The sequence below is a fragment of the Mus musculus genome, chromosome 18 (genome assembly GCF_000001635.26).
Source record: "Mus musculus strain C57BL/6J chromosome 18, GRCm38.p6 C57BL/6J".
NCBI lineage: Eukaryota > Metazoa > Chordata > Mammalia > Rodentia > Muridae > Mus > Mus musculus.
The window spans coordinates 78,454,952-78,481,465 of record NC_000084.6 but is presented as its reverse complement, the minus strand read 5'-3'; the positions used below and the strand labels follow the sequence as shown (position 1 = coordinate 78,481,465).

Sequence of the window (26,514 nt, the reverse complement as noted above, 5' to 3'; positions counted from 1 at the left end):
GCTCCATAAAATCTAGAAGCAAGAAGTGACAAAATGTCCAGCACTCTTCTCCCTGGGACTCATTTAATGACTTCACAGACTTCTCTCTGTCATTGTTGAAACAAAGCTATTTTGAATATGTGCCATATTTTATACCCATTGCTCTGTTGTGAGACACTTCTGTTGGCTTAATTCTTTAGCTATTGTGAAGAGTCCTGCATTGTACAAGTGTCTCTGTAGTTGGGATTTTTTTCTTTCTCTTGATCTTTTCTTTCTTTCTTTTTTTTTTTAAATCTCATATATACCCTTGGCATATAAGCCACTCTCACCTTCTCTCTCCCTACTTCCACTGTATACCATCCTACATTCCTACAGATTCTTCTTTCACGTTCCTATCTATTCATTCTATTTGAGAACCCACTGAGATGAATCAGAGCCATCTGTGTCACTATACGTTTGGGGCTAATCATTGGAGCATGGCAGGCTCAGCAGAAGGTCTAATACTAAGGACAGTGACTCACCCTCTTTCAGAGTCTATAAATAGCCAATATTTCAGAGGCAAAGGTGGGGACCCATAAGCCCATCCCCCCTCCTTGACTGATTGCTCTGCCTGTGGTAAAATCTCTCTCTCTCTCTCTCTCTCTCTCACACACACACACACACACACACACACACACACATACACACACAATGTAGTCTTAATTTGCATTTCTATGACAGCTAGTGTCTTAGCTTCATTCCTGTTGATATGATAAAATACCCTGACAGAATCAAGAGAGAATGTTTTAATTTGATTCATAATTCCAGGTTACAGTTTGTCATTGTGGGCAAGTCAGGGCAGCAGGACTTTGAAGCCTTTAGTCACATCTGTAACAAGAGCAGAAACCAGTAAACTTATGCTCTCATGCAAGGGCTCAGCTGCCTCTCACCTTCCCCTTCCCTTCGCTCCAAGGCTCAGCTCATGAAAGGCTGCCACCCACATTCACAATGGGTCTTCCTACATCAATTAGATCAAGGAAAATCCCTCACAGCCCGGTAGACTGTCCAAAGTGATCTAAATAATTCCTCATGGGTGCTACCTACACTATATCCAGGCAACAGTCAACACTAATCCTCAGAACTAGTGAAATTGAAATTTTTCATGTTTCTTGGTCATTTGTGGGTCATATTTTGAGAATTGTCTGTTTACTTCATCGTTCTGTTATTCACTGAGTAGTTTTTTTTGAGTTTTCGATGTATTCTAATATTAGTCCTCTGACAGACACAGAGCTAGCCAAGACTCCCTGTCATTTTGTAGTCTCTCTTCACTCAGTTCACTGTTCCTCTCTCCTGTGCAGAAGGTTTTTAATTTCGTGAGGTCTCGGTTGTGGTTTCTGCCTGCTTGTACTGAGAGACTAGAGACCTATTCAGAAAGTCCTTGATTAGACTTATTTCTTGGAAAGGTTTTTTTTTTTAAATTTCTCTTTTTATTCTAATAATTTCAGAGTTTTGCGTCTTTTAGTTGGTCTTTGGTTGAGTTTTACTTTATTGTTGTGCAATCTGAGAGATAAAGAGCTAGTGCCTGCGTGTAGATATCCAGTGCCTGCAGTAGATAGCCAGTTCTCCTCAGCACCATTAGCTAAAGTAGCTGCCATTTCTCCAATGTGTGTTTTTGACATCTCTGTCGAAAACCAAGCAGCTATAGCTACCTAAGTTTATATCTGCTCCTCTTTTTTAATCCATTGGTCTAGATTCCATTGGGGCAGCATCACGTTGTTTTTGTTATAACAGCTCTATGGTATCATCTGGAATGAAGCATAACGGTATTCCCAACATTTCTCCTCCTTTTGGTAAGGATTGTTTTTGTTTTTCATAGCTTTTTGTTTTACAATATAAATTTTAGGACTGTTTTTTTTCCTAGTTCTGTGCAGAATATCACTGGAGTTCAGTGGGAATTGCATTGAATCTGTAGACCATCTTTGGTAATGTAGCCACTTTCATAGCATCATTCTGGTCTCTCCAAGAGCACAGAAGATCTTCTGGGGTCTTCTTCTGTTTATTCAGCAGCTTACAGTTTTTCACTGCAGGAGAATTTTCACCTTGGGTAGGTTTATTTATAATCAGTTTTTGAAGCTATTGTGAATGTTATTTTCAAAGTCATTTTAAAAAGCACAGAAAATTCTAAGAAGTAGCAGAAACCTTGTTTGGTTTCTAGGGTTAGTGAGTAAATAACTCGGTGTATTTTTATAAAGGAAATTCCTTCAGTGTTCCAATCTTTGCCATTTTATATAAACCCAAAAATACGGTGAGACTCCTGCACACACACCATCCAACTTGAGTGATCCTCGGAACTCTGACATTCACAGTTCATCTATTTCCCTCCAATAAAACCACAAAATATTTTTTGCTTATTGTTGCTGCTTTCTGGAATATTTTTGCCACGTTAATATCCTTTATCTGCAGTTGGGAAGTGATGGTTTCTAGTACTTAGGACTCAGGGCAAGCTTGGAACCAACCTGCAGACGTAGTGGAGATCAAGGATGAGATTCATCACTGGCCCCTGTGAGAGGCAGCCTTGTGCAGCAAGATGAAGGATTGGATCCTCGGTAGAAGATAAGCTGCAACCTTTGACATCAGCACCATGTCCTTCCCCCAGCTGCCAAACCGTCTCCTTTAAAGTTAAGCTTGTTTGTAACATTCAAATCAATTGGTATGGTAGATTGTATCTGTTTTTCATCTGCTATATTTCTCTTTGACCATTAATTCTGGCTTTCAAATGGAGAATCCATGCTCCTTGACGAGAGAGGATCTGGAAGAGTGAGGAGAAACTTCTTTCAGGAGGCTTCCAAGATGGCAGAAGGGAGAAAACAAGACAAATACCCCTAGAAGCAGAGACTTGCCCAGTTGACTCAAAGCCTTCACACTTGATCACCATTGCTCAAAGGAGAAATTTCTAGAATCGTGACTCTTAAACTAAATACACAGCTTAAGTTGAAACACAAGTATTGGCATTGTTTTTGGCTGATTCCATTGTGTATGAGGAGAGCAACGACTAGCATAATGGCCCAGGCCTGTACACTGCGACCTGCACACTAAGAATTTCGCAGCTGTGATTCTTAAGACTCGGGCCACCTTTGGGAGCTAATGCAGACAGTCGAACCATGAGTCAGAGCCTTTCAGTTTCAAAGTTCTTTCCTCGAGTATTCATAAAAATGCAGCTGGGGTGAATGGGCTGAAACCTCCTGAGCCTCAAAGGGTCTGGCAATTTATCATTCAACAAGGCTTTCCTCCAACTCAATTCAGCTGTTTTCTCTTTGTTCGTAATAGAGTGTTTAGGGCAGCTTGTGGTTTTAGGTTATCTCCTTCCTCTGCCAAATTATACTCCCAAATGCATCAATATCTTCCGGGGAATCATAGCCATTGACAGAAGAAATTATTTGCCTTCTTGGGGGATCACACAGAGTGGTCTAAAATGGAGAGGTATTTTTATTAGATATACAGGCAAACTGTATGGTTTATGGTTGGTGGCTACATAATGCAATAGAGCCAGTGATTGTTTCCAAGACTATGTCTGTGGGTCTCAGGACAGCAGGAAGGAGGCAGTACAGCAACAGGTATTCTGCAAGGAAGGACCGAAAGACATTTTTATGAACACTACCTTGAGATCCAAAGATTATTGTAGTGCCATTTATTTCATAACGGCAATATAATTTATATCTTTTAGGACAGAAACACATGTTCTAGAATTTGTCTTGAGAAAAAATACGGAGTCAGTAAATTACATTCACTTCATCTATGAATCTTCACTGAAGGTCCAGGAATTGTGATCCTGCTCTAGGCAGAGTGAGATGTTTGAAGGACAGGTCTTGCCAGCATGAAAAGGGGCATATACAGCCCATAACATACGAGCAGTTAAACGAACCTCGCCAGAATAACATGTGACTGATTACACATGTTCTTGCCAATACTATCTTGATTCGATTTATTAATTTAAAAAGTGTGTATTAGGTGCCAGGCACTGAGCTACAGCTTAAAACTACCCAACACCCATAGTTATTAGAGATAATTCTTGAAATAGTGAATTCTCACAATAAAGCATCTCTGAGATTGGCTGAGCCTGATCATAAACTGAGAAGTATATATAGTTTATTGCACCTAGTGATATACAATATACCACAAAGATATCTAAAGTTCTAATACTGTTATCATTTCATCTTATGAACACTCACAATTTAAGGTGAAGGTAGTGGTTTGAATATGCTTGGCCCATATAGAGTGACACTGTTAGAAGATACGGCCTTGTTAGAGAAAGTATGTTCCTGTGGAGATGGGCCTTGAAGCTCTGTCCAGTGCAAAAGAGTCAGTCTTCTAACTGCCTTCCAATCAAGATGCCAGAATTCTCAACTCCTTCTCTAACACGATGTCTGCCTGGGTGCTGCCGTGCTCTGGCCTTGATGATAATGGACTGAACCTCTGAACCAGTAAACCAGCCCCAGTAAAATGTTGTCCTTTATAAGTGTTGCTTTGATCATGGTGACTCATCACATAGCAATAAAAACCCTAAGACAGTAAAGATATTCTTTCTAGTTATCAGGATGTCCTAGTCGTTAAAGCCTGCCTTGATTTTTCTGTCTGAGTTCTGGTCACCAGTGAGTTGTTTGTTCCAGGACTTGGTTGTCATCAGTGACATAACAATAGCACTAACATAAAAACTGGAATCTTGGTTGTTGCCTCTATTTGTCAATGTGAGTTTGCATAGCAGCAGCCCTCAGAACCATGGCCTTCTGCTTTTCCTATTAAATGAGAATTGTTCATTCCTCTTCAGTTGAGGTCATTGGGGAGACCAGTAAATATTGCTGGTAGCCAAGGGGAGATCTGGAAAGTGGGATTTGATGGTGACTTGTTCTGCATGTATGAGCTCTGCCCCATATCTTACTCTTGTTTCCTTCACTTCTGGCAACCTTTGACACTTAGTACCAGCTTCTATATTCCTGCAACTCCATCTGAAGAATGAGAATGGGGAATAAGGTCTACAGGCCTTAGACATCAGGTCACTAAGGGTATTCCCTTGCTCAAGTCTCTCTTGGTCATTAAGGCCAGCACTCCAACAAACACCCTTTGCCTATCTTAAATGATGTGTCATGTTTAGAAAAATTTGCCTTGATCTCCCTTTTCTTTTATACAGAATTGATTTAAAACAAATCCAAACTAACAATGAAAAGTGCTCAACATCTCTGCATGCTGGTAGCATAGTTCTCAGTAACACTAACTCACTTCCCCAAACTGGGCCTCTACCCACCGCAGAGCTGTGACCACGACCACACCTGCTAACTGAAGAGTCTGTTTGACAGGGTCTGGTTCTGCCAAACCCAGCCTATCTCCCCCCACTAGGTGTTCGCCTTCTGAGTTTGTGTACAAGGACTTCCACAAAACTCTAAGCCAATAAACATAGTTTCTAGTGTAGATCTGTAGGTATTTAAGTAGGTTTCTAGAGACATAATTAATATAAAATCAAGTTGGGCATGGTGGCAAAAGCCACCTGGATAGTCAGGAAACTGAGAAAGAAGAATTTAAAGTTCAAGACCAGCCTTGCCAACTTAATGAGACCCTGTTTCAAAATGTAAAGATTTTTAAAAATGATTATAGACATAGCATAGAGAAACTGTCAGGCATGTGTAAAGCTCTAGGTTCAATTCTCAGTATGGTTAACAAAGAAAAACATGTATTTTTAAAGAAAAAAATCAATTAAAGTATGCCATGTAAGACTTGGAAAATGCATTCATCCCTCAGCTCCTCACTATAATCAAATTCAAAATGGAACATTTTGACCTCTTCCAACGGTTGCCTGTGCCCCTTGGTAGTCCCTGTCCCCCACTTTCTCATTCTTGCTCGGCTACCTGCTAGGCCAGTTAATCAGCTGTCTACTTTCTGCCATATGGATTGTTTTGAACTCTTGAGAGCAGAGTTTTATACAACAAGGACCACACAGTATGGCTCCTCTTTCCTGCATTTTCCTCTCCTCTTCCTTCTTCTTATGTTTCTTCTTTTTTATTTTTTCCTAGTTTCTTTATCTTAGCACAGTTACTTGGAGATTTTTCTAAGTTGTGTGTATAAATAAAATGTCCTTCTTAGTGACACAACATTGGAGGTAAGAGCCACAGGGGTGACAAGTTCCACTACATTAAAAAAAAAAAAAAAAAGAATGAAAGCAAAGAATTTCATATTTTCTGGAAGTAATGTTTCCTGTTACTCATTTAAATCAGTAGATTAAATGTTTAAAAAAGAAAGAAAGAAAGAAAGAAAGAAAGAAAGAAAGAAAGAAAGAAAGAAAGAAAGAAAGGAAGGAAGGAAGGAAGGAAGGAAGGAAGGAAGGAAGAAAGAAAGAAAGAAAGAAAAGTTCCCATACTCAAGAAAAGACCAACTTGTGAAGATTTTTCTGTATTTTCTCTATTTAACAACACATGGAAATATAGACATTTCTTTCAAGCTAGCTAGAATAGTTTTCACTCTGGAGCCTACAGAAGGTATCATTAGCTATCCCTAGAACTTGGCTGGCCACATTCTCTCCCTAGGATTCTGAATAGCCAAGGTTTTGCTGTGCTTTTCTGTGTGTGGTTGCCTCTCACATCCAGGAAGGGAGGAGCCTTTCTTTCAGTCACTAGATAAACAGAGAAAGGTGCTAAAGTCTTGCTGTTTCCCAAGCCATAACAGGTAGATGAGGCTCTGGGTTTTCCTAGCATCTTCGCAAGCTTAATGGGCCGATAATGAGGAGAAAATGGCTTAATCTGTGTTTTGGCTTCCTTCTCGCCAAGCTGGTTGGAATGAGAGAGGGTGAATGTAGCTTTAGAAAACCTAGTCATAAAATAGGTTTTTAACCTGGTTGGTTTTTTGGCAAAGGTAAAGAGAATGTGAAGGAGTTAAGTGTCTGCCAGCATTCATTCTGAAAATGCACCAATTAATTTTAAAAGTGGGGGACACAAGGAGATAAGCATGCACCACCTGGACAGAGCACTGCTGTACTACCGTTTGCTTAAGGAAAACAGGTTACAGAGACGTGAATCCAAGAGAAACAAAAAACGAGAGAGATTTGAACTGGGAAAATATTCTCTGGACAGTGGCCTAGCAGAATATAGAAGGTGAGTTGAGCGAGCTGGAAAAAAGGAGTTATCCAGGGTGAGCAGCAGGGACCCTTATTAACATCAGCCTGTCATGGTTAATAATCCTGTGCTGGGCAGGAGGCTGGGCCAGATAATCTCCAAGGGCCCTTTCTCACTCTGAGATTCCAACATGCTGATATTTATAGCTCAATATTCAGAACCTATAAATTGACTGCTCTCCAAAGGTGTGCCTTATAATGTCTCTTTCATTTCACCAGTTTTCCCTCCGGATCTTGCCTCCTTCCCTCTGTTACCTCCTTGCCAATAGAGCAGGAAGAGTACATTCATAGACTGCGGAGCAACATCTGGAGGATGCGTGTTGGCCTCCAGCCCTAGACAGATGTTCTGGGACTGTTCCTTTGGCCCCATATTTCACATGGAAATGTAACAATGAGTGTCTATGATGGCTCCCAGTATCCTCACCAGCACATCTAAATCCACTGCTTGGAATTCTGCATCCCTCATCAGCTGACCTCTACTTGCTATGTATACACTCCAAAGGTGTGGAGGCTCAAGGGTGAGGTTGCAAACTATGTTGATGGGCTGCAATGCATTGACTGAGCCGGTTATAACGGGGTTCCAAAAAAAGCCGATCAAGAACTTGACATCAAGAACTAGACAGCCCAGATTTTTCTTTTAAAGATTACATTATAAAAGTATCTGTTTGAAGGAGTCAAACAGTAAGCCACCCTTAGATGGTAGAGCTGCATACTAGGTTGTATGCATTCAGCTCTAAGTAGGGTAGAAGTTCAGAACAGAAACCCAAAAGAACATGAGGAATCAAGAGGACCTTCAGCTATGAGGAGCACTTGGTGAAGGTCCTGAATTGAGATGAGCTATTCAAGAAGCAATATGGAAAATGACAACAGATGAGGGAAAGTGCAGTGGATTGCAAACTGACCCATACCAAATATTTGGTTATATTTTAGTAGGTCCAAAGTCAGAGAAAAATAAGTTGGCAGGTCTGATTTCCAAATTATAACTTCCCAGGTGGCCAGGTTTCCATTCCTTGGTACACACACATTTATTATCAAGCAAGTATGAGGAAAACCACACAAAATGTTAGGAGCAACAAGTCCTGACCCATGTTCTTGAAGGAAGTATGCTCTGAAGTACATTAGCAGTCTCATGGCAAAATTTGAGAAGTCTGCCATAGAGTAAGACACTGGAGCCGCTTAGGTTAACTCTAAGGACATTGTTCGGAGGTAAATAGAAAATGTATCTTACTAGATCCTTAGGACTGATTTCACTGTCTGTACTGTACTGCAAGCCAATCCATACATACAGCCAACCTGAGCTATCTAGTTCTTGATGCAGAGAATAAAATGATTACCCACATCATCCCCTTACCATTTATTGCAGAATTTTCCCCAAATATAGGCCCCACGGCTAGGTATAAAAGGGTCATGCCATCCCTTAAACTGAGTAGACAATACAATTGTTATTTGTTTTTTAATATAATACTTCAGATACCCCCCATATTTATTGATTCACTGGATATATATGAGTTAAGTTTCTACAACCTTGAAGGTGCTGTAGGTGAACTGTAAAGGGAAAAATAGTGAAAGATAAAATACAGCTGTTATTGCTGATATTTTCATTTGCCAATTCTATATATGTGAATCTTCCTACTCAGTATAATCTACTTGCAACCCATCTGTAGACATGTGAAATGTGGGAAAGTTGCTGGGTGTTCAGATTTCCAGGTAGCCTAACAAGCAAGGCCCAGATTGTTGCCTATTGGGAAGAAGTGTTTTTCTTCATCTTCTCCTTGGTGATACGTTTTTCTTTTTGTGTACCACCTGTGGGCGAACTCATTCTGTAAGATAGCCTTATATAAACGTGTAAAAGTGTTATCTAATACTTTTAAGGCACAAAGTCTTGTCTTCCAAGGAAAATAGCTGTTACTTTGCCTTCATTCAGACTAGAAGTATACTGCTTTTGCTTGAGTTCAAGGCTAATGAATTAACAATATATGTTCAATTACGTGTTTAAACTGAAACATACATAAAGCAATGTTCTTTATTGATTAGTTCATGACAATATGACCAGAGGCTTGCAGAAAACTAACAATATATTTCTCTTGGAAGCAATGATTCCTTGTTCACTAATTTAGACTCCATGGCAATGTTATAGAACAAAGCAGCTGTGAACAAGGAGAATCAACTCTGCTAACTAAAATATCTACACAAACAGAACACATCTATGAAGAGTAACCGGTACTATGCAGTTAGGCTGATTGCCTGTACTTTTATTGAACAGAGGAGATCTGGAAATGGTGTGCAAATAGAGGAAGACTTCTGGGAAGGAGAAGTAGCAGAGACTTCCCTGAAGTGAGAGACCAGTGTATGCTGTAGGGTGGAAAGTGAAGGCCAGAGATGTGACCAGGGACCAGTTTATGCCAAGTCCGAAGAATTTTAACTGAGATAAGACAGAAAGGTCAGAGCTAAATTCTGTGGAGTTATTTGGGCTGAAATGTGAAACGTGTTTGAGAGAAGCCAAGGGGATGCTGGGAGTCCTAGAAAAGATGAGTGCAGTATTCTATAGGGGAAAAAAAGGTGCATATGAACGCCAGAATCTGGCTGGATAAGATGGAGAGTCACCGTAATTAAAGTTATACAAAAGGGCAATCTGGCAAGTCTCAGTAATGAACTGGATCTGTAGAAATAGTCACAAACTGGACCTCCTCCCAGGAAGCCAGGACTTGTTGAAACTCAAGTTCTGTTTCTGGTGAACAGCCATGACTTCTAAACCAACTCCTGGCTATAACGTAATTCTGAAGCAAGAAACTTCAGGCCTTCTAATCTATACATGTATTAAGCCAGGCCTTGGGTCAGTCTTTCATTGTCACCTAAATTACAAGCTCGGGATTATTGTTCCTATCCTGCACAACCCGCTGAGTTCCTGAGTCAGGAAGAACTGGAGGGAGGGGGAAAACAGAACACAGACCTCAAACCTGAGCCCAGCCACAGGCAGACTTTACTCTCCCTACCTGAGCCAATGCTCTTAGCTCTGTCCCTTTGGGTTTACTGAAAACTTTTGATTCACTGTGGGTTTTCTGAGAGAAGTTCTGACCCAACAGCGAGGGAAGCTTTCATAGCTGCCTACACACTCTAAGTCACTTCCTGTCAGCCCCTCTTAGGCTCTGAGAATCCACATTTGAAATAAATTACAGAGGAGGTAAGGCTTTTTGTTTGGGGTGCATTCTGCCTGCCAGTGTGTTGGTTTGGGTTGTCTGCAGGTAGGTGCTAGGGACTGCCATCCAGCTGGGATGGAGGTGGCCACCGACGGAAAGCTCTGGGATAAAGCCCATCCCCCCTGTGCCTTCTTACTGTACCTGTCTCCTGTGACCACATAGCGATGCTGTGATGCCCAGAGAACAGAGTCGGCACTACGATTAGGCATCTCTGCCATCCAATTAAAATGTTTTACTATCTCTCCTTTTTATCTCGCCTTGGTAATTGGATTCCTACTTTCTCAATTTTCATGGAAGAAAAGAGGAGGGGGGAGAGTGGTGTGTATCTGATAAAAATTTAAATGCTTTGATTTAATTTCTGCTGAAAGAATTCTCTCCTGCCTTTAGGAGGCCTTTGAAAGGGTCCCAAGTCCCTGACCCAGTCCTGTTGTATCCCTGTGGTTCCTTTTGGGTAATCAAGGGTCTTAGAATAAGATCATAAAAACTGAAGTTACCAAACACATGAAGGATCCATGTGTATGTACAGTTTGTACAGTGATGACAAGACTAGATTTTGTGTGACAGTATCTGATATTTGTGTGGAGCAATATCTGACTCTACAGGACTTTTGGCATTCTATAAATATGTAGCCCCTAGGGTGCAGCTATCCTTTGCCAAGTAAGCAAACTTCATGGTGAAATTTGTGCATGAGAAAAACCATGACTTGCTGGCCCAGTAAGTAATATGAGCTGTAACACTCTACTTTTTGTTTTAGGATGAAAAAAATTTTTTAAATGTGAAAATCCTTTGAGGAGTTCTCTGGTCAAAATGTGTTACAAGCATTGTCATTATTATAGAATCTTTCTTTGTTCCAAAATCCCTGATATTTAATATACCATTTATTAAATAAATATATGCACACAGATCAATTCTTTGGGAGATTATTCCAATGCATTCCAACACCAATTCTCCAATAATAACTGTTCAATTAAAATAAATTCTGGCACTAACTACACAGAGTTCTAGAAGACCCCAGAAGCTAAGGACTCAGTCCCATGAAACTACCTCACTTCACATGGCACCCTTAAGTCTCAGGTAGTCCCCATGTACTTCTAGATAAATGGATATTAATTCAGGTCTCTATACATGGTCCTAAAATTCAATAGTTTGTTAAACCAATGAGCATAATGCAGAAAAGAGTTTTTTAAATATTAGTTCATTTAAAAGATACAGTGGACAGCTATGCTAAGTGATGGGATGAGGCCTAGAGTAATCTGGACAGTAGATGCTTTGACAGGAAAAGGAAAAGATACAAACTCCCAATCTGTGTCAAAACATAAGATTCAGGAAGTCATTTTATTATGTGACAAACCAAGAATGATAAATAGAGAAATTTGTGTAAACAAGAAGCAAACAGGTTCAACAAAAATAGTTCCAAAACGCAGTCCATATACTGAGGGTAGCGTTGGATCTTGTCATTATTCCTCCATTTTAAAGTATATTGATAAAAATTTATACCAGAACTTCAACAAATGTCAGGCAGACAGATTTTAGATAAGATAGAGTCCTTTAAGGATGATGCTAAGGAGTCCAGTGGACATGTGTTGAGCATGAAAACCTCATCAGATCTTGCTCACGGTGTTCTAGTAAAGACTCTATACAGAACCTCGGCCCAGGCTCTCTCTATCCTCTTTCCTTCTAATCCCATTGTTTCTAGTTCCCATGCAAACCTTTATCAGCAGCTATTTATTCTGTATCTAACCTATTAACTTGTTCTATGGGTATCATCTGGTTCATTTACACTACTCCATAACTCTGTTGTAGTTTGCTCAATCTCCTTTACTAGATCTGTGAGTTATTTCCTGTTTTATATTATGCTCTGGTTCATATGCATGCCCTTTTGACCTCCTTGGGTGTTATTATAGGAGAAATATTTATAAGAAGAATTGCAGAATAGGGACTGTGCATCTTCAACTTTATTAGAAAGAGCCAGGTTTCTCTTCAAAGTGAGAGAAGGGCCAATTTATATTCCCATTAATAGTAAATGAAAGTTGTTATCACTCGGTGCCCTTGCCAATACTTAGAATTGCCAAAGTTTGCAATTTTACCAATGTCATGGGTGAAAAACTGTATCTAGCTAGAGTTTAATTTGCGTTTTCCTGAGAACACATTCTTTGACTTTTAGTTACCCCTTTGCTTGTAATTTGCATTTTCTCTTCTGTAAATTGTCTATTCAAATAAGTTTATCATTATTGGAAACGCTTACTACCTTAACTCATGGTACCTTTTTTTGGAAAAACAATTTTTTTTCTTTCCATAATGGAGTCTTTAATTTCACCAATATCAATTCATGTCACTGGTATGAGTTGGAGATTTGACATCTGATGTTTTCTACTGTCTCCACGTCAAGAATGAAACAACCCATTTTCCCTCTGTAAATCTGCAAGGCCATTTTTTGTCAAGATTCCAGAAAAGATAGGGTTGACTTTTGACTCTCTAACATGCATCTGTATATCTTGCATCCTTTGCTAATATCATGTAGCCATCTATGGTTTTAACCCTGTTTTTGCAAGATTGCTTCAGATAGGGAAGTTGTGTCAACCAGATTTCTGTTTATACAACCAAACACCTGAGACAATTAACTTATAAGAGGTTTATTTGGCTCATGGCTCTAGAGTTCCAAGAGCAAGTGGACATATGTCCCATGTCTCTGATTAAAGGTCCAGATAACACTTATATGGGGAACGTTGGTAAAGCAAACTTTCTCCTCATCACAGAGGCAAAGAAAGTAGGAACAGGCAGGTCCTACAATCCATTTCAAAAGCTCACTGATACTAACTTAGGACTCTGCCATAGACTGTTTCTGAAAGACTCCACTATTTCCCAATAGACTTTTCAAGCCTTTATCACCTGGGTTTTATCCCTTGCAGAGTTCAACAACAACTGACAAGACTGCTAATGTTAGGGTTTTGACTGGCTTCATGCTCCCCCTGACCTCCTATGTTATTGACGAACCTACTGTTGACCCAGGGTGTACAGTACAATCCAGGCTTGTTTGGAATGGTTTATAACAGGCTTTCTATATATTCCACTCAATTTCTCTATACTTGCTTTGATTTTTTTGTTGTTGTTGTTCTTAAGGATCCATACTATTTCTTGTTGATTTGGACATAACAGATTTAGGAGGGCTGTCAGTTCACTAAAAAGATTTACCTGATCAAAACTACTTAGACTGGAATTATATCAAGTGAAGGAAAGATTACATAATGGGACAGTGTATAGAGGTACCAAAAGGAAGATTACTTTTCGGGACAGACACATGCAAAGTTTGCAGCCTACCAAGATTATCATATTGGGTCCACTTCATATAGAAATGTATTCTGGTTTTGTTTTCTTTTCTATGTGGTGTGTGTGTGTGTGTGTGTGTGTGTGTGCACATGCCTAATTAAACAGAGGAACAAAATTCACAGACCAGTTAAGCCTGCTCTTTCATCTCTCCTCTCTCCTCTATGTCCCCACAGTGGTTGCTAATGGTCATGTCCCTCACCTATTCATCCTACAGAACAGGTGGCTTCTTGTACCTGGTATAGGCTTTTGCTCTCTAGAATGGGTGTCCATGCATGCAGAAGTTAGAGGCTGATATCAGAAACAGACCTTCATTGTTCTACAACTTGCATATTGGGGAAAGGTCTCTCGTTTGAAGCCACAGCTCACAAATGCCACTATTCTAATGAGCGAGGATGCTCAGGGGATCCATTATCTCTGATTTCTCAGGGCTGGAATTAAAGACAGGCCACAGCACTTACCCTTTATGCTCATGTGTTCTCCCCAGAGAACCAAACACTGGACATCATGTACAGGTACAGCAAGCACTCTTCACTGCTAAGCCATCTCCCTAGCCCAGATTCTGTTGTTTAAGAAAGTTTTCTAGTAATTGTCTTTCTCAAGTTCCATGTTTGATTGGCTGGCCACATTCCAACCTCCTCCTGTGAAGTAAATAGATATCAACAGGCCTCCTAGGCAGTGAACCAACATATCCATTCCAGAAAACAGAAAGGTCAGGCAAAACCAAGCATCAACAGTTGTCCATAGGTTAGCGTATGCATCTCAAGTCTGCCATGTGATGAAGTAAATGCGGTGATTATGGAAAACATGCAAATATCTAACCCATGCTGGTCACACAGCTCTTATTGCCCAGGCATTCTCCAGATGACTGTCTTCAAATGACCTGAGATGCTACAACCTCTGGATTATTAAAAACAAACAAACAAACAAACAAAGAAAAACAAACAAACAAACAAACAAAAACAAACAAACAAACAAAAAACCTAAAAGACAAAAAGTAGAACATCCAGGAAGATTAGGAGAACTAACTAAACAACATTGCTTAGGTGAAAGGAGAAGTCAGTGGAATGGAAAGTCAGCTCTGGATAGGTTATGTGTTCAGGCCATTGAGAAAAGCAGCATCTAAATGCATCAACCATGGGAAACAGACTACTTGAAATAATATGTCATCAAATGAATTAATAGTAGCACACTTTTACTGAGCAAATACTATAGCCTAACCCAATTTACATACATACATGCATACATACATACGTACACACACACATACACAAAACCACCTTAAGATCAAAGCAAACATGCTATTAGAGGTTACTACACTGCTTGCTGCTAAGGCTACAGAGGTAAGGGCACAGGACAGAGACTGGGGAGCAACACTGACAAACAGTAAGAGTTTGGGAAATGGAGAGTTCCTTGTCACCTAAGGTGACCAAAGAGCCAGAGAAATTTGTGAGATGTGGATTTAGAGTATTTTTTTCTCTGAGGAAATAAATGCCACTTTAAACCAACCTGGGTGAAGCCCCAGAAACCACAGTGCGTCTCTGAGTGCACTAAACAGTTGCTATTTCTGATTTCTCTGATTTCCAAGAACACTCACATGACTGTCATAGGCATGATTGTCAAACACACACACACTCAACTCAAGGTTACAGGGACGAATGTTCATCCCCTGAGAGAAATTTCCAGGGAGGAGGTCTATTCTGTCTCCCAATAGGAGTGCTAGTAAAGACCATGTGCCTGACTTAGGAGGCTCTGCCCCATACCCAACGTCTGTACAGCGATCAATAGTGTAAGCTTGAGGCGTGCACGGCTGCACGGCTTTATGTGATGGATCACACATCAGGTACCTAATTGATGGGGCTTCTCGGGATGTGGTAATGTGGCTGACGCACACCGCTTTCTTATTACTAGGCTTAATGGTTCATCTTCGGATTTCTGCCTCACTCCCAGCACAACTGTTATTTAAATAAGACCATATTTGGAGATTTATTTATTACAAGAGGAAGATTTGTCCAGGAAAAAAAAAATCTACGAAAACCCAGCAGCTCACACTTCAGAGGCACCATAATAAAGGAGACAATGGCAATCCGTTTACTGCTCAGATCAATACAATTATAGGATGGGAGAAAGCAAAACCAAAATATAAATTTCACACCCAGTGACCTAGTAATTTGTCAGTCATTTTCTGTATTAAAGCTAATGTGTCCTCTGGGATTCAGGCAGAGGATAGCAGAGAAATCTCCAAGCTCCTGGCCTGGTAATGCTCCTGACTCCACATTGTATTTCCTGTCTCCTTCCTCCCTCTTGATCTTCTCTGCTGTGTTTAATTGTCTGTGCCCCTGTGCTATTCTGATGACAGAACTCTTTGGTCATTTAGTCTGTTACAGATTGTTCAAGCGTAATCGTTCTCCTCCCAGCTACATATGCACTAACTGGAAGGAAGGGTCTACTATGAGAACGTGGGAAGACTTGAAAGTCAGTTTAACTCTAACACCACTTGGAAGAAAGAGAAAGAATATGACATTCCATCCTTCCTGTGGCCTAAACGGTTTCCTTTTAACCCACGCTAGTTCTTTTATATTCACCTATGTGCCCCAAGTTCTGCAAATACCTGTCATATTTCCAGATAACTGTTGAGTTTTTAAAAGCTCTTGAAAGAGGAATGTTCCATCCGGGAGTCTGGAATCTGTAGGAGGAAATGATTTACACCTGAGAGAGGGAAGCAGGAAGAGCATTGCAGGGCTCGAATGGCTACAGTGAGAAGGGGGTTCAGTAGAGTGAGTGGATAGACTGCGAGGTTTTGGAGAATCTGAGTGGGAGCAAGCCCGGGACCACAGGGGACAAGAAAACATCCCACTCTGCTGAATAGAGGAGCCATCTGTCAACAAGGTGTTATCCCCAAGGAGTTCAGGGATACAGCTGTGTAGGGAAGTTACAATTATGTCATTGATGGGGACTAAGGCCAGTTCAGTCAAGCCCTATGTTCTCTGATGAGACAAATGTGTTCTTTAGGGCTCAGCAAAAGATGCACACTGGTGAGTGTTTCAGTCACCAGAGACAATTTCAAAGACGGACCAAAACAGATGCAAGTCTTGAGCAAAGGCCTGTGAGAAAGATTGCAAATTCCAGGCTGTCTGAAATACGTATCATGTTCAAGGCCAGCCTAGGCAGCTTAGTCAGACTCTATCTCAAAATAATAAAGGAAGAAGTTTAAGTGACCGGTGATATAGTTTGCCTATTATGCATAAATTCCAGAGTCAACAGTGGAGAGGGAAAACACCGGAATAGTATTGGAGGAAAGGGAAACCATGTGTGCAAAAAGCAAGAGGAATGCCTCCAAAGACCGAAGACTGAAGGGAAGTTCTCAGGCACACCTTCCGGATGATAAAACCAGCTGAACCAAGCACGTGACTATGGTCAGGGATGCAGGAAAGAAGTGGGGATAAACAGATGAACTTGGGAGCCTGGGAGCTTGTAAATGCTACAATCTTGATTCTGTACAATTCTTTGAAAAGATGGAAGGATCAATATTTTTCATGTAGGTCAATAATATACCAGAAAATATTTATGACTTGTCCGAGTTAACTAGTATAGCATAATTCTCCTGCAAGCCCAGGCAGAGCATCAACATTAAAATTTCAATCATCTCTTAATTATCAAACAATGAATTATCCCTAGTGGCTTATGCCATGTATGGGTTCTCTCTCTCTCTCTCTCTCCCTCTCTCTCCCTCTCTGTCTGTCTGTCTCTCTCTGTCTCTCTCTCACCCTCCATGGGTTGTGTGCTTCTGTGTGTGTTTCTGTGTGTGCTTCTGTGTGTGCTGTTGCATGTAGAAGTCAGAGGGTGTCATTCCTCAAGTACTGTCTATCTTTTTGGAGAAAAGATAGCTTACTAGCTTAGAGCTTGCCAGGAAGGTTGAGCTAGCTTGCCAGCCAGTCTCAGGAATCTCCTTATTCGTGCTTTACCAGCTATGGGAGTTTAAGGGTATGCTACTATACTTGGCTTTTGTTTGACATGGGGATGGATCTTAGATGCATGCAAGACAAGCACTTTAAACCACTTCTCAGCCCTCCAACATGCTATTAAGAATTGAAGAGAGAAAATGCACATTAGGTATAGAATACTCTTGGGACTGGGTACCAATATGATGTATGTATTTATGAAAACCTAAGGGCAGTAAGCATGCATAAAGGCTCTGACTAGGCATTTTCTTCTAACCTTGCAATACAAAATATACGTCTCTGGATTGTCCAGTCCTGTATGGTAGTCTACTTATGATCACTTTAAGCTTGATTTACCCTGAACTCTTACAGATATACATTAAATAGACTGAATGGGTTACTAATGGCTTTTTTTTTCCTTTCTGAGATTAAAAGATTTTTAACAAGATGATCAGGGGTTCCTCCAAAAAATGGTAAAATGACAGAGATGATAGGAAGTATTTGTGCCCAGCTGGTCATTTTCTATTATAAGAAGCAAAATTAGTTTCCTACCTAAAATACCAAAGGTAGCTGAGGCAATTTTAGAGATGGGCTAGAGCTGAGGTAAGCTATAAAACAAATGACTAATTGTTCTCTTTAACATCAATACTGAGTAAATATGAAGACAAATTATCCATGCTATAGCCAATAGAAGTTGCTGGTTCAAGCTTATCTAAGTTATTGATGTTTCCTGAATGACCAGTACAACTTGTTTGCATTCTATTTACCAAATCAATAGGCTTCACAGGTCCTCAGAGAATCAATCACCAAAGCTTCTAAGCACTGGGAGCAGGCAGATTTCTCAGGAAATAGGTAGAGTTGGGATACATAGGCATCTGGGCTATTGCTGGTACTAATCTGGGTATGAATCATTCCTCAATCATCATTTCAAGCCATCGTGAGTAATATCTAGCATGAGACTGATGCTAGAATTATGGGGATTCATGTCAGATAGAGGGAAGCATGTCATAGATGTTCTAACTCATAGGGCCCAATTTATTAGCACAGATAAATAAGCAGGCATGTCCTAGGATCCCAGCAGGGAGCCCTGAGCACTGTCTGGTGGAGCCAATAGCTTTTCACCTAGTTAAATGGCTAGGTCAGATTTTCAATATTTTCATGAAATCTCTGCTCTGGGAAAAGACGTTTTCACATGAATGACCAAAGAGCTAAAATAAAGAAGGCAGGAAAGTTTTTAGAATTCCATACCAACCCTCACTATCCACATGCCCCGCTGGATCTACTGTCTCACAGAGTAGCTCAACCTCCAAATTATCCCTGGTTTCGTGGTATTAAAATCCTGAAGAGTTTTTAGCTGTGTGCAATGGGGGAAACTATGAAATTTGCTTTAAGTGTATTAGTTATGGGTAAGCCCATGCTGCTTTTTAAGAAGTGTGGTGCCATAAGTAGAACGTGTATTGGAGAATGATAACATCATGGAAAAAAACACATTTCTGTTTTGGAATACAGAAAGATAATCATGTGCTTTCAGTTTAATCTCTGAGGCCTGACATGGGCTTACCAATGATCCCGATTGGGTTCCATTGTTGGAAAACAGACATAGTGGGCTTACAACCCAAGTGAGCAAGAGTGAGGAGACTGGAAGACATAATTTCTAACTAGACTGAAAAAGAGGAGCTCTTGGAGAGAGCCAGGAAAATTAGAAGCAAAGACCAGAACATGGAGGTGACAACAAACCTAAGGCAGGAGTTTGGTGGCAATCTTGGGTTGTTTTTGAACACTTGAAGGGTTTGTGACAGCTTTGATGGAGGTTTGATGAAGACTTTGGGAACATGCCAGATTTCACGCACTGTCTCCACCCGAATCCCCACCGAGTGTGTTGTGACTTCTGTTTCCACAAGCCCCAAGAATGGATGCTAGGGAGCCCTAAGTCTGTCTTTACTTTTTCTAAATCTCAATTATAAATCCACACAATAGTAATAATGTTCCTGGTGGATTTTCAAATTTGCATTGAGACTAAATGAAACCATGGACATAGTGTATCCATAGGGTGCTGGAATTACTGTAATCATTATATTTTCAATATCCATCAGTGGTTACAAAGAAAATCCCAGCGAACAGAATTTCATCATAATAGAATTCTTGTAAGGTGTGATCCTCATTAGAGACACTAGGGAAGGAGTCTGTCTCATTAGCATAGACAATAGCAAACTGAAATTAGAGGATGTGAGGTCAGAAAGACCAAAGGTATTCGAGTCCTCAAACCAGGGAACAGACAGTTAGATGTCTGTACAGTTTTACCAACAGGAAATAAACTAGTGAACTACAGTCCAAAGTCTAGAACACAAATTGATATGCAAGTTTGAAACAATATGATGTCTTTCAACTCCACCTAGCTGTGACTAGAATTAGCCAGGGAACTTTAACAAAATTATTGACCTGCCGAGTGAAAATCTGTAGCTAATGCCTGGAGAAGTGTCTTTAAAAGCTCCACACCTATATGTGGCGGTGCATGCTTTCAATCCCAGCATGCATGCAGAAGAAGCAAGCAGATTACTATGCATTCCAGGCCAGCCTGATTTACAAACCGGGTTCCAATCTCAGAGAGGAGAAAACCTCTAGTAACTTTTACTAAAATCTCTAAATGATTTGAGCAAATCCAGCCAAACAGTCATGGATAGACTTTTGTAAAGAACTGGACATTCACGACCCATAGTGAATCTTAAAACATGATAAAAAGAAACACCTACTCAGACCCTTTGTGCATCCCAGCCACACTCGGGGTTTTGAAAACACATAACCAGCCAGGACTATGCCATTCTGTAGGTGACTGACATATGGCACGATCAGCCAACCAGGTCTGGAAAGCAGAAATCTTTACTGGGTACAGGAGGCCATCTGCCCTGTAGGATGAAGAGTTGGGGAGCATGAGCATGGACCAATGTTCGGACATAGAGGAGAGAAGGGATGGAGGAGCAAGCTTCACTGGCGTATGGGTTTTATTTCTCTGTTTAATTAGGCTTAGTAGAAGGAACACTACGATGGTGAGTGGAGCGCTGAGGGACAACACAAGTGGCTGAGGCACAACCCCGAGATGGAGAGGTAGACCTTTACACATTCCTCTTATGCTCGCCTAACACAAGGCCTCAGGGTGTATACCTGATTTTCCCCCCATGCTATGCTATTAGGAAGGGTTAAGAAAACAGAGGTAGATTTGTGATGGAATCAGAAGTAAGACAGCGGAACAAAAAGACTAATCCAGAATGTGGACATCTGGGTCCTCCTCTGCAGCTACAGTGGGAGGTGAAGGAACGCTCGGGTCCTCCAGAAAGAGCGCTCTCTCTTCTCTGCTGCGTCAAAAGAGAGTGTCGGCAGAGACCTTGGAGAAAATGCAGCTGCCAGACATCGATGAGAGGCGAGGACCCTGCCATGGGTTAGGGAAGTCCACTAAAAGCCCTCAACTCTTTTGGGGGATTCTTGCAGACACAGAGAAGTTCCCAATTCACAGATGAGCGGGTAGATGCCATGTAATTCCCCAATCAAAGTCGTTCACTGTGCATACCTCTCCTTAAGGGGGTGGGGGGGAGGGTGAACTCTGAAAGAGGCAGAGAGATAGAGGTTGGGTTGCTTATCCTCTCTCCTGAAGCCCCCAAGGGAGGGGTTCACTTGAAAAAGCTCCAAACAATTGCCAGAAGATCCGAGTCGCGGTGACTGTTACTGCTTTGGCACCGAAGCAGCAGTCAGGGCCAGTTCTGTCTCTTGCTCAGATCCCGTTTGTCATGAGCACTGATGCCCCTTGCATCTACGTTCCCCAGTGTGTTTATGCGACCAGTGACTCACGACACTTAGACACTGACCTCACCTTATTGTGAGAGACAATAAACTACTACTCCACATGTCTGTTACTGGAGCTTTCCACAAAGGACAACCCCACTGCTATTCACCAGCCCTGCAGGACATTGGGATTGGCTCCTTGTTCTGGCAGTTTCTTCCTGAGGCAGATGAAACTCTGCAAAGTGGAAGACTTGACAGATATCTCCAGAACCCAATAGAATACCAGAGGAATATAATAGAACCCTGTGCCATAAAGTTGACTTGGATCATAGCACGCACGCACACACATACATACACACACACACACACACACACACACATACACACACACACACACACACACACACACTTATGTAACAAAATATATAATGTTTAATCAAAATGATACAGAGAGAAGAATGTGGACTTCTAACATTTCTAAATCTATGGCCTCAGACAAATTAATAAATAGTTACAACATGGAATCAAGAACCCTACCTAGCATCTAGAGTTTGGGGGCCAACTGGAGTGAAATCATGTTGTTTTTTCACTGTTTCTGGAATACACTGGGTTTCGGTCCTACGCTTGCTCATAACTGTGGTGGGGTCCACTGCTCTAGCAGTGACTTCAACATCATTTCTAGGCAGTTGTTTACATGGCTCTAAAACCCAGGAATCTTCTGCACATGTAAGCAAGGCTGGCTCTGTAGAGATATCTGAGCAGAAAGAAAGCACTTGGCTTAAGATCAACAGATGGGAGATGGGTTTCCAGACACACCCTGACGGAGAGTCATTTTACAGGGTTGGCGCGGCAAGGAGCAGAGGTAGGGATGAACTGAGAAGTAAACGGGTCAAACAGAAGCACTGAGACAGACTCGGGCTTCTACCGCATCTTCCAAAGTGCTTCGCAGACCAATAGCCTCCTTGCCTCTCCTTCTCCTCTTTCCTCACTCTTCTGTAACGTCGTCCGTCGTCCGTTAGCATTCACCTGTTACAAGAGCAGGTACCTGTGAGCAGAGCTGGTCCTCTTCGGGCAGGCTGAAGCAGCTCACTCAGTGATCTGGCTCTCCAGGGTGCACCTCCATGATCAGGTGTTTTTCTGCAGGTGTGTGCCAGAGGGGAGATCATAAGAAATCAACACCAATCAGGGTAGTCTCCTTGGAAGCTGAAATTATCTCGCAGGCAGCTCAGAGCAGGTGCAAGGCTATTTTGGGCCGGCAATCACTGCATGCAGAGGAGGACGCATCCCTTCTGCCTCGCCTCTGCTCTCCAGCGAGGCAGCACCCTAGAAAGCACCAATTACTGAGAGCCGCTTCCAGCTTAAGATGTCTCTTCCGGCATCATGGAGCTGTGTGCCTGGCAATATCTGCGTGGACCTGGATGAAGGTTTCTTTCAAACTGATGAAATGATGGGAATTCAGCTTCCTGGTCCAAAGAAGAGCATCGCTCACAGATCCAGTTCCTATGCCTTAGTTTGCAATTCAAGGTCCCTGTGATTCTAAGCAACGTGTAACCTGGGTTCTCCAACCCAGACCCTGCAACCCCTCAAAGAGGTGGCTGCAGTTTAGCCTCAATAAACAGAGTCTGCCACTGGCCTTAGCCCAAACTCCCATTCTTCTTTTCCCAAGGAAAATTTCTCCACATGGCTTTTCTGTTCTGAAAATAAGGAGCACTTTCTTGCCTGGGGACCAGACCAGCCCGTGCATGTCTCTTCTTTCCCTGGCTCCCTGCCTCTGTCACAGTCACAGAAGCCAGCAGTGTGATATCCCTGGAAGGTCTTCAATGTCGTGATCACTTCCTCAGTGCCCTGTGTATACCTCTCTAAAGAGCAGACAGCGGTGTGTGGACTTGACTTTTCACGTCTCTCCTATAATTCAATGCTCTGAAGTAGCATTGATTCTGCCCTTCTTCCTAGCTCTAAAGCTTTTTTTTAATTATTAACTATTTATTTGTTTACATTTCAAATGATATCCTCCTTCCCAGTTACCCCTCCACAAACCTCCCATTCTATACTACCTCCCTCCCTCCCCTTTGCCTCTATGGGGGTGCTCCTCCACCTACTCACTCACTCCCACCTCCCTGCTCTAGCATCCCACCCCCACCCCACCCCCACAGGACCAAGGGCCTAGCCTCCCATTGATGTCAAACAAGGCCATCCTCTGCTACATATGCATCTAGAGCCATGGCTCCCTCCCTGTGTACTCTTCGGATGGTGGTTTAGTCCCTGGGAGCTCTGAGTGGTCGGGTTAGTTGATATTGCTCTTCCTATGGGGTTGCAGTTCCCTTCAGCTCCTTCAGTCCGTCCCCTAGCTTTTCCACTGGGGGTCCCCAGGCTGCTCTAAAGCTTTTACAAAGCCCATCCCATGTCTTCCCACCCTTGAAATCACCCAAACTACCAAATGCTAGTTACCCGTATAGGCAGCAACACCCTGTTTCCTAAAGGCTCTGTAAATTCATCTTGTCCACTCCCCAGTCTGTTCCTTAAGGTGCATTTTGTGCCCTGTTCATGTGCCCCTCCTGGCTACAGGAAAACTGGGATCTCAGTATGTACTCTGTTCGCCTAAAGACTCTCTCAAGGAAAGAAAACACTTGCCTTGTAAACTGAGCTATTGAAACAGGTACCCAGTATTCTCGCCTTTGAGAAACCCACAATCTAAAAATACATCACAGAGAGAAAGGACAATTGAAAAGACAAGGACAGAGTTGGACGCTCTGTAAAAATAGCACTCTAACCGGCAAAGGAGACTTTACAGAGTCACACAGTGACTGCTTATTGAAAGTGGTCCCTTCCTCCTCCCCCCCAGCACCCCAATTCCTCCACTTCCCTTCCCTAATTACTCTTTCCCTTTCCAAAACTTAAACCTTCAGAAACTGAAATCAAATCCAAAGATCAGCATTCATATCCAGCTCACTCTTGTCCCCGCAACTGGGCAGCACACTGTGGCATTCCCAGTAGACCACCCAGCTGGCTTCTGCATCCTCTAAGACCCGAGACTAGATAGTGATCTGGGTCTTTTGCCTAATGGAGTCGCCGGCATTGTGGTCATTGTGAGGTTTCCATCCCGTATTAAAGGATAAGCCCCTTAATAGTGCAGACTGCATCTCATTCTTCTCTTGATGGCCAAAGGACACCCGCTTAGAAAAGAACAGACTTTTACTAACATAGTGGGCACACTATTATATCTTTCTAGGCTTGGCAGCCATGGACACTTTGATATTAATAACTGCTCTTTGTTCCACCTACACACTCAGCCTGAAACACATTGACTCTAAGAGAATTACATATATATATATATATATATATATATATATATATATATATATATATGTAAAATGTGTGTGTGTGTGCCCTAATTGAAAAAAAAAACACAGATGGGATAGTTTAGGTTTTGCAGGGATTGCTTTGCTACTTGTAGAGACCTTGGACAGACACCTAAAGTCCCCAGAGCCTCAGGCTCTGTCATGAGAGCCACAGTGAACACATAGCCCCAGCAGCCCCCTAAGCTATTCTATTTCTCTTAATTTTGTAGACTGAGCTTCTATGTAGGATATTGCTTGCAAAAAAAAAAAAAACAAAAACAAAAACAAAAACCAAAAAAACAAAACAAAACAACAACAACAAAAAACAGTCTTCCAAGAATTAATATCTGTGTTTGTGTGTCTATTCTACTTGAAATTTTCCTAAATGCTGACCCATGGAATAAAATGATATTATTTCGTGTCAGCTCTCCCTGGCGAGTGCTCTTGATCTTGCCTTGAGATGTGCTAGATCAGATGGGAAACTTGAGTAGCCAGATGTTCTTCTCCACTGAGCCGTGGAAGGAAGCCCCTGGAGGCTTTAGTGCCTGAGGCACCCCACTCCTTTTCAACCTTGTCAGTATCTTCATCACTAAGACTGGACACTGGAATGGGGGGGGGGGCAGAGGTCTCTGCAACCAGCTCCCCAGTCCTGGAGGGGAAGAAATTAACTATGGACTACAGACAGACAAGGTGATGGCCCAAATATGTGACTAGACATGAGTGTAGAGACTTGTTCTCTGCGGAATCTTTTAATATTGAGGACATCATCCACTTCCAAGGAGGGCTAGGCTCTGTCCCCAGCAGGGAGAGCTTGCTTTTCCCTGGAGGGTGTTTGCAGGCCATCATCCTCTTCCTCCTTACTCTTCTGCTAAAATGCTTCTGATAGCCTGAAAAGGACAGTGTTCTTGAGCTGCAACCCTAATCTCTAACTCCCTCCTGCCCCAGTTCACCTGCCCCAGGTATGTGCTTGATGGGACTGCTATCCCAAGCTTGGAGCAGGACTGCCATGAGGGATGGGAGCACACTGTGGGACAGCAGCTTAAGTGTCCAGCTTACTGGAGTCTGTCCAGCCAGGGACTGTTCTGCCTGCTCACATCCATTCCCGTCTGCCCTCGCCTGCCCTCCCCTGAAATCCTGCCCCCACCAAATCAAGAATGTTGTATTTCCCAAACCCTGTTTCACAGCTATATTGTTTTATACAGCCCCTCCAAAATACCTTGAATAGGCCCTCTTTATCACACCCGTTTTCTGAAAGCTCCAGCTGCTCCTCTGAAACCATCCAAATCTAATTAACCGCAGAGGCTGGAGTTGGGGAGAGTGGCTCCCTTTCGGGTCCTTAGCATACCCATTCAGGCCTTCTTTCAATATGGGCACAAAACCAGGAATTTCTAATAATTGTATCTATGGGCCTGGAAGGGGGAGAAAAAGAAAAAGCAAAAAAGAAAGAAAGAAAGAAAGCTGCTAATAAGTGGGTCTGTGAAAGGAAGGGGGCCAGCCTCTCGCATGAACTTGGCAGCCCGGCCCCGAGGAACTTGGAGACAATGCCACAGGGGACCTAAAAGCTTAGCCTCCTGACTCAAATCTGGTGAGAACGTACCCAGGCTGTGAATAGAGATCAGAGTCTCAGCTCTAAATTGTCCCAGCTCAGACTCATTGAAATATCTTCTCACAGAATTAAAAGAGAAGACGGCCCCGGGAAAGTTTGCTGAATACCAATGAGACTGTGCTTAGAAGTACGAGATGGAGAAACCCAGAGTTTATTTTCTGAATGACATGGATTAAGACAAAAGAAACAAGTTGGGTCTTTGCCAGGTGGCCCTGATGGG

At 42.0% G+C, this 26,514-nt stretch overlaps 1 protein-coding gene and 1 long non-coding RNA gene across 4 annotated transcripts in view; one reads left to right on the top strand and one right to left on the bottom strand.

Annotated features, from left to right (window-relative positions):
- The window catches only part of Slc14a2 (solute carrier family 14 (urea transporter), member 2), a 450,807-nt gene that overhangs the window by 115,485 nt on the left and 308,808 nt on the right, over positions 1 to 26,514 (top strand). The window lies entirely within an intron of this gene.
- Positions 750 to 4,599, bottom strand: 4931439C15Rik (RIKEN cDNA 4931439C15 gene). The gene is made up of 2 exons (NR_167721.1): positions 4,188 to 4,599; positions 750 to 3,577 (listed from the first exon to the last, which is right to left on the bottom strand). It is a non-coding gene; the product is annotated as an RIKEN cDNA 4931439C15 gene (long non-coding RNA).